The sequence below is a fragment of the Pseudophryne corroboree genome, chromosome 4 (genome assembly GCF_028390025.1).
Source record: "Pseudophryne corroboree isolate aPseCor3 chromosome 4, aPseCor3.hap2, whole genome shotgun sequence".
Taxonomy (NCBI): Eukaryota; Metazoa; Chordata; class Amphibia; order Anura; family Myobatrachidae; genus Pseudophryne; species Pseudophryne corroboree.
Window position 1 is genome coordinate 276900189 of NC_086447.1, and position 7332 is coordinate 276907520.

The 7332-nt window shown below is 47.0% G+C and overlaps 1 pseudogene; it reads right to left on the reverse strand.

The window, feature by feature from the left end:
* Positions 1-230: 230 nt before the first annotated feature.
* Positions 231-349, reverse strand: LOC134912741 (5S ribosomal RNA; annotated as a pseudogene).
* Positions 350-7332: the final 6983 nt, after the last annotated feature.

Here is a 7332-nt window from a genome sequence, read left to right on the forward strand (position 1 = left end):
ACTATATTTTCTATCCTTCTCTCAAAGTATGTCCGTCTTCTTGGGCACAGTTTCCTAGACTGGGTCTGGAAGGAGGGGCATAGAGGGAGGAGCCAGTCCACACTATCAAAAGGCTTAAAGTGCCCATGGCTCCTAGTGGACCCGTCTATACCCCATGGTACTAATGTGGACCCCAGTATCCTCTACGGACTACGAGAAAAGGATTTACCGGTAGGTAATTAAAATCCTATTTTCTACAACACTTGGTATTCCCAGGAGGTCTCCCATCCAAATACTAGCCAACCCCAACACCGCTTAGTTTCCAAGATCAGACGGTATTGGGCGTCAACAGTGCGATATGATAGTAGATGGTTTGTAACTTATTGCCCCTCTGGAATCACTGATAAGAGTTCACCTAGCAGAAAAGAGGCTGTGGTAAGAAATAAATAAAGACTGGAGTCATGGAATGATCCCTAGATAGAAAGAAGGTAGGGTGGATCTGCTGCCAGTGTTAGACAGGGGTAATTGACATAGCCGAGCTTGGACTCCCAGCTGATGAGAGTCCACATAGAATTATGAGTTGCCAATTTGATAAGTATCAGTCCTGTGGATCAGTGGAACACTAAGTGGACAGTGATATCAGCAAAAGTCTACTGGTATCAAAAGTCGTGTAAACACAGTGTTTGTGTCTCAAACACGTATTACTTAAGGTTCCTAATAGGAATGTGACAAAATTGATATACAATTAATGTTGCCTACTGTATGTACACATCCAACTAAAATTAGTGAATTAACATATTTTCAAAGCACGTATTACCTTTGATTCCTATACACCATCATTACACATATGAATTGTTCACCATACCCCCACAGATACCTACCTCACCTCTCTGGTGTCAGCAGTGGATGAGTTGATCATCACCAGGGTGATATATTGAGCTTGGATGTAAGATGGGGTGGCGACTCGTCGGAGAAGAGGAAAGTGGTGGCTTCTTGGGGACATGGAGTAGGGACGCCCTCACTGCAGCTCATTCTAAGGGGGAAGGACCAACCACCCCCAATCAGCACAGTGGGGCTGGCCACCCTTTTCTCAATGGCCGACACTGACTGTGATCCCATAATTGCGAGTGACCTCCGCACGGATCATCCTTTTTATTTTATTAAAATTAAAATTATTATTTTATAATTATATAATATTAATTAATTAATATTAATAATATATTATAATTTTATAATTATAAAATTATTAAAATTAAATTAAAAATTAAAATAGTATTGTTGATCCCACTCAGCCGACGGGTCTAGGTCACATAATGGGTGATTTAGAGCTGCCTCCTGGCCACACATGCCCGCTGGCCGAGTGGGATCTGCACTACCAAATTAAAAAAAAGGATTAGACATGCTGGCGGTGGCAGTTGGCAGGTGGTTAATCCAGCCCTGGTACATGCAGCGGCACTGTGGGGGCATGCAAATTAATAATATTCGTAACAAAAATAACGGCAACACAGACATCAGGGCCTCCTCATCCCTCGTACATAGCATTTGTATAGAAGTGAGCTGCACTCTACTAGAGAAATATAGAGATTGCTGTCATCTTCAAACATCTTTTTGTATATGCAGCTACATACCAATTGGCATTTCATAAAGTTACAATATACTGTACATACATTTTCTCCACTGTTTTTGCCACAATCTTCCTGCTGCCTATGAACCAATGTATTATTGTTTTTGTTTTTTTTGTTTTTAAATGTGAAAATAAAGCACCAGCTTTACTCATTTTCCTTATGTAGCAAACTGCACTAAGAGCCAGTCCAAGGCCGCAGTGAGTCCAGAGATCTCCTTACTGGCCCCCAATATTTGTTGGTGAAAAAAAAAATGGGGGCATTCACTGCCAACAGCCTAGCAGCACCCAGACACACACTCCCTCCCTCCTGCATTTACTTCTAACAGCCTAGCAGCACCCAGACACACACTCCCTCCAGCATTCACTACTAACTCCCTAGCTGCACCCAGACACACACTCCCTCCCGCATTCACTACTAACACCTTAGCAGCACCCAGACATACACTACCTCCCCCCCATATTCACTACTAACACCCTAGCAGCACCCAGACCTGTCCCCTGCATTCACTACTAACACCCTAGCAGCACCCAGACACTCACCCACCCCCCTGCATTCACTACTAACACCCTAGCAGCACCCAGACCCACATTCTTCACCCCCTGCTTTCACTACTAACACCCCAGCAGCACCCTGACAAACACTCTACTCCCCCTGCAGTCACTGTCAACATCCTATCAGCATCCAGACACCGCCCCATGCATTTACTACTAACACCACTGGCGTATCTATAATGGGCACAGTGTGTTTGGTACACACAGGCCCCTGAATCCAGAGGGGGCCCCCACCGCACATGCTGCACCCATTTTTTGAATACTTACCCCTCCGGAGTCCCACGCTGACATCAGCAGTGCTGTGGAATTGCCGTGAAAAAGGCGCAGCTCCATTTTCATGGTGTTCTCTGCATGCGCAGTAGAGACATTACTGGGAAAATGGCCGCCACACCATTTTCCCGGTGAGCTGCGGATGCACAGTAGAGTCTGAGCCTTCTAGAGCTCAGACTATTCAGCGCTGCCGGCAGAGAGGAAGGGGCCCACACGGAGGAGGCAGCACACAGGTCTCCTCTCTTAAAGCGCTCCTGACTAACACCCTAGCAACATCCACTCACCCACACCCCTTGCATTCAATACTAACACACTAGCTACATCCTGACACACACTCTACTCCCCCTGCATTCACTAACACCCTAGCAGATACCCTGGCATACTTTCCCCCCACCACATTCACTACTAACACACTAGCAGCACCCAGACATACACTCTCCACCCCCTGCATTCACTACTAACACTCTAGCAGCACCCAGACACTCACCTATCCCCTGCATTCACTACTAACACCCTAGTAGCACTCATACACTCACCTGCCCCCCTTGCATTCACTACTAACATTCTAGCAGCACCCTGACACACACTCTACTCCACCTGCATTCACTACTAACACCCTAGCAGCATCCTGACATACTCTCCCTCTATCACATTCACTACTAACACACTAGCTGCATCCTGACATACACTCTGTGCCTCCTGCATTTGGGTGTGGTATGGCTGACCCACAGGCAGCATATAGACGCTGGGATCCTGGCGGGAGGACGAGTGCAGCAAGCCCCTTGCGGTCGCCATGGGTTCTATTCCCACTCTATGGGTGTCGTGGACACCCTCGAGTGGTAATAGTGCCTGTTGGTCGGCATGGAGGGGGCGGTATGTTGGGGGAGGTCATGTGACAGTCAGTCTGCTGTCCGCTGGTCACATGAATACCACCCCTGCATTCACTACAAACATCCCAACAGCAAACTAACACACTCTGTACTCCCCATGCATTTACTACTAACACCCCAGCAGCACCCTGACATGCACTCTACGTCCCCTGGATTCACTACTAACACCCCAGCAGCCAACAAGGCCATGCACTTCAGCCTCTGCCAGCCCTTTTATGTACATTGATGCTCTTTCCTTGCTAGAGTTCTGTCTCTAGACAGGGACTGGACTCTGGATTGGGGCCCTGAGAGAGGGAGGACCGCAGCACATGCCCCCTCGGCTCCCTACTTGTTCCAGCTATGTGGTGCATAAAGCAGAAACTGGAGCAATGTGCTGTTACCCAGAAGCGAACTGCCTTTATTGTCTACTGTATTTATGCCTCTTTGTATATGTGAGTGGATGGTAGGGCCCAAGGACAGTTCCATCAAGCACCACTTGAGGAAAAACATGTTATTATCCCTCAGACTCTCTGGTGTACATCACAGATGTACTACAGGGGTGTGTTACATAATTAAGAAGGATGGGGGGGGTGGAATCATCTACCTCGCCAGTATACCGGTGGCGGTATGGTGGCCCTGTCGGAATCCCAGCGTCAGTATTGTGACAGCCGGGATCCCGACTATCGCTATGCTGATTACATACCATGTGCGTGTATAGTCATGTCTACTATATAATCTTGTGTGTGCTAGCGCAGTGCGGTGTAACCCTGTTGTCTGCTGGTACAGTGCAGGGAGGAATGAGGAGGAGATCTACCATGGTATAATGTGTATAAAGGGCTCTTCTGTGGCGTAACATGTATAAGGGGTACTACTGTATGGCATAAAGTGTATAAGGGGCTTTTTTGTGGTCTAAAGTGTGTAAGTGGCTATACTGTATAAGGGGGTACTACTGTGTGCTGTAATATGACTAATGGACATTACTGTGCAGTTTATCTGTGCTGCTGCTCTGTCACTTTCTGTCTGTTTAACTAGCTAGCTCGCTGCAGCCTTTGGCCAATATTGTTGAAAAGGTGAAAACTATTTTGTGAGGTGGTCAAAATTGACTGGAAATTAATGTAATCGAGAATACTGCAGAACATAAAAAGGTTTTAGCCGTTTTAATACATTTTTGAAAAAAATAACATAAAATACAGGTCCAAAACCAAATCCAAAACCTGATGATGAATTAGAGCCAAAATCAAACCAGCAAAAATGGGTCGGCGCACATCTCTACACATTTTACATTATAAAGTATGTAACTGCATTTGGTTTGCATTTGTGCTTACCATCAATGTGGGAGTCTGCGATGCATGCACCGACTCCCACTGAGTGCAACGTGCTTGCTAGGTATGACGTGCATGTAAAAGTGATTACATAATTTCGAACAGCACTCAGTTTTATTTTATTATTATACCACAAGGCCAGCAGCACAACTGACACATAAGCACAGGGCTTAAGAACACTAATACTATTCCTATTTTTCCTGGGCCAATACTACCATCTAGTGGGCAAAGGGAGATACTGACCGTTCTAGATTCAGTGCAGTAACAAGGAGCACTTCCTAAACCACACAGTAGTGTATCTATAATGGGTGCAAACTGTGTGGTCACACTGTGGTGCACAAGGTTCCCAGGGTCCAGGGAGTCCCACACCGCACATCCTGCACTCATTTCTTGAAAACTTACCCCTCCGGAGTCCCATATCAGCAGTGGCAACAGCGCTGCACAAATCTCCGGGAGAATGATGCCGCGTTTTGCACATGCACAGTAGAAAAATCACAGGGAAAATGGCTGCCGTGCCATTTTCCTGGAGACCTGCAAATGCACACTAGACTTTGGCACAGCCCTGGGGTTCCTAGTGATCCTAGTGCCCAGCAAGGATCTTGTGAGCAAAGATGGTAGGGTAAGGAACTAGTGAACAAAGAGGTGGAAGGATACATAGCAGAGCAGAGGAAGGGTGAAGATTTGATAAGCATAGAGAATGAAATAGGGTCTGGTGAGCATAGAGGAGTAAAAGTGAGGGTTTGGTGAGCAGAGAAGAAGAAGGGTGAGTGCCTGTACAGTAGTGAGGTAGAAGGATGAGTGTACATGTACACAGGAAGGGAACATGATAGTCTGGTGAACAAAGAGGAGTGAGGGTCTGATGAGTGAGGAGGTAGGGTGAGAGTTTGATGAACAGAGAGGAGGAAACAAGGATATGGTGAAAAATGAGGAGGAAGGCTCATGATCTGTACTCAGTAAGGACAGGGTAAGGGTCAGGAAAGCAAAGAGAATTAAAGGTGAAGGTCTGTTGAGAAGACAAAAGGAAGGCTGATTATCTGTAAGCAGTAATGAGAAAGGGTGAGGATCAGGTGAGCAGCAAGGAGAGAAGAGCAATGCTAATGGTGTAATGAGCAGGGAAGATGGGTGATGCACTCAATAAACAGGAGGAAGGGTGAGAAGTTCTGGTGAGCAGAGAGGAGGAAGGGTGAAGGTCTGGTGAGCGGAGCGGAAGTTGTGTGAACAAGAGGGTTTACTGAGTAGTTAAAGTAAAGGATTGGCGATCACAGAAGAAGAGATGTGAGTGTCTGTACACATAGAGGAGGAGTGGTGATTGCCTGATAAGCAGAGAGGAGGAAAGTTGATAATTTGCTGAGCATAGAAGTGAAAGGGTGAAGGTCTCTTGAGCATAGAGGAGGAAATGTGAAGGTCTGGTGAGCATAGAGGAGTAAAAGTGAGGGATTGGTGAGCAGAGAAGAGGGGGTGTGAGTGCACTGGTGCAGGGCAGTAGTTGCTGCCAGGGCCACTGTAAAGTTTCCTGTTCAATACCGCAGGACAGTGGCAGCTCAGGGAAACTTCCCTGATAGTCGGCCCCGAGAGGCTGGTGGCATGCCAGACTGCAGTGGACGGGATGAGGGTTACAGGCTGGGGAGGGGCGGTAGCAGGGCAGCCCAGCATATGGTATCGCCCACCTCCAACTCCCACTCCAGGGAATAGCTCACATGCTCTAATCCCCGGGGTTACTGACAGAACTCAGCCTCCTCCACTCCGCCGATGCATGGTGTCGCTGCCAGCAGCAGCCGTAGCTCAGCTCTTCCAGAAGACAAAGAACAAGTATGGTGTGGAGAAATCCCCACTGCAGCTAAAGCCAAGACAGACAGGACTGGGTCTGGCAAGAACACTTTAGCACAGAATCTCGCAGGACAAGAATATAAAACAGAGAGCAAAAGGCTTTAGCAGCCAACAGGATCTATGACCAGCATGGAATAATGGACAGAATGGGAATATAAAGGGATTACTAACCAATGACAAGCTTCAGTATAGACAAGCCCCCCTTAATTACTAACTCAGTACAACTGTGCTGCTGCACATCCACCAAGCTCCTGACTTTAACAAGAAACCACATGATGGAGTAAGGTAACAAGGCATCTTCCAACAGGTGTGCGGCTACAGCAATTAGACAGAATAGAGCTGCAATTAAACTGACAGAAATGATTTGCGGACAGCACATGTAACAGTAACCCCCCCCCCCCCCTTACCCACTTCGAGGGTGGATTCCGGACGCCCACACATAACTAAGAGGGACTACAAACAAGGCTGATTAAAGACTTCAGTTGAGACTTCTTTTAGCAGGATCCTAGTGGTCTGAGCAAGGTAAGTCCCCATACATTATCCGAACTGATAGTACCCTCCAACAAAGGAACCTCATCGGCTTCAGAATCGTAATCAGAGTTGGACTCTACATCCAGGGGGAGGATAACTGTTTTCTTCTTAGGGACAGGTAGAACTAGAAAAGCACGACTGGATTGCACCTGGACATGGGCAGCCTGGACACCCCAGATCAGACTTCTTCACAACTCCTGTACAGCGTGCAGACAGTGAGGCAAAACCAGAAGTTAACTTCAGGATAGAAAAACTTGATGAGGAGGATACTGCTCTGTGAACAGCCTGAGTTCCTTAAAATCCTGGTTCATGCACTTCCCACTTTTTTGTTGGTAATCGAGTCCTTGGAAAGTGACAC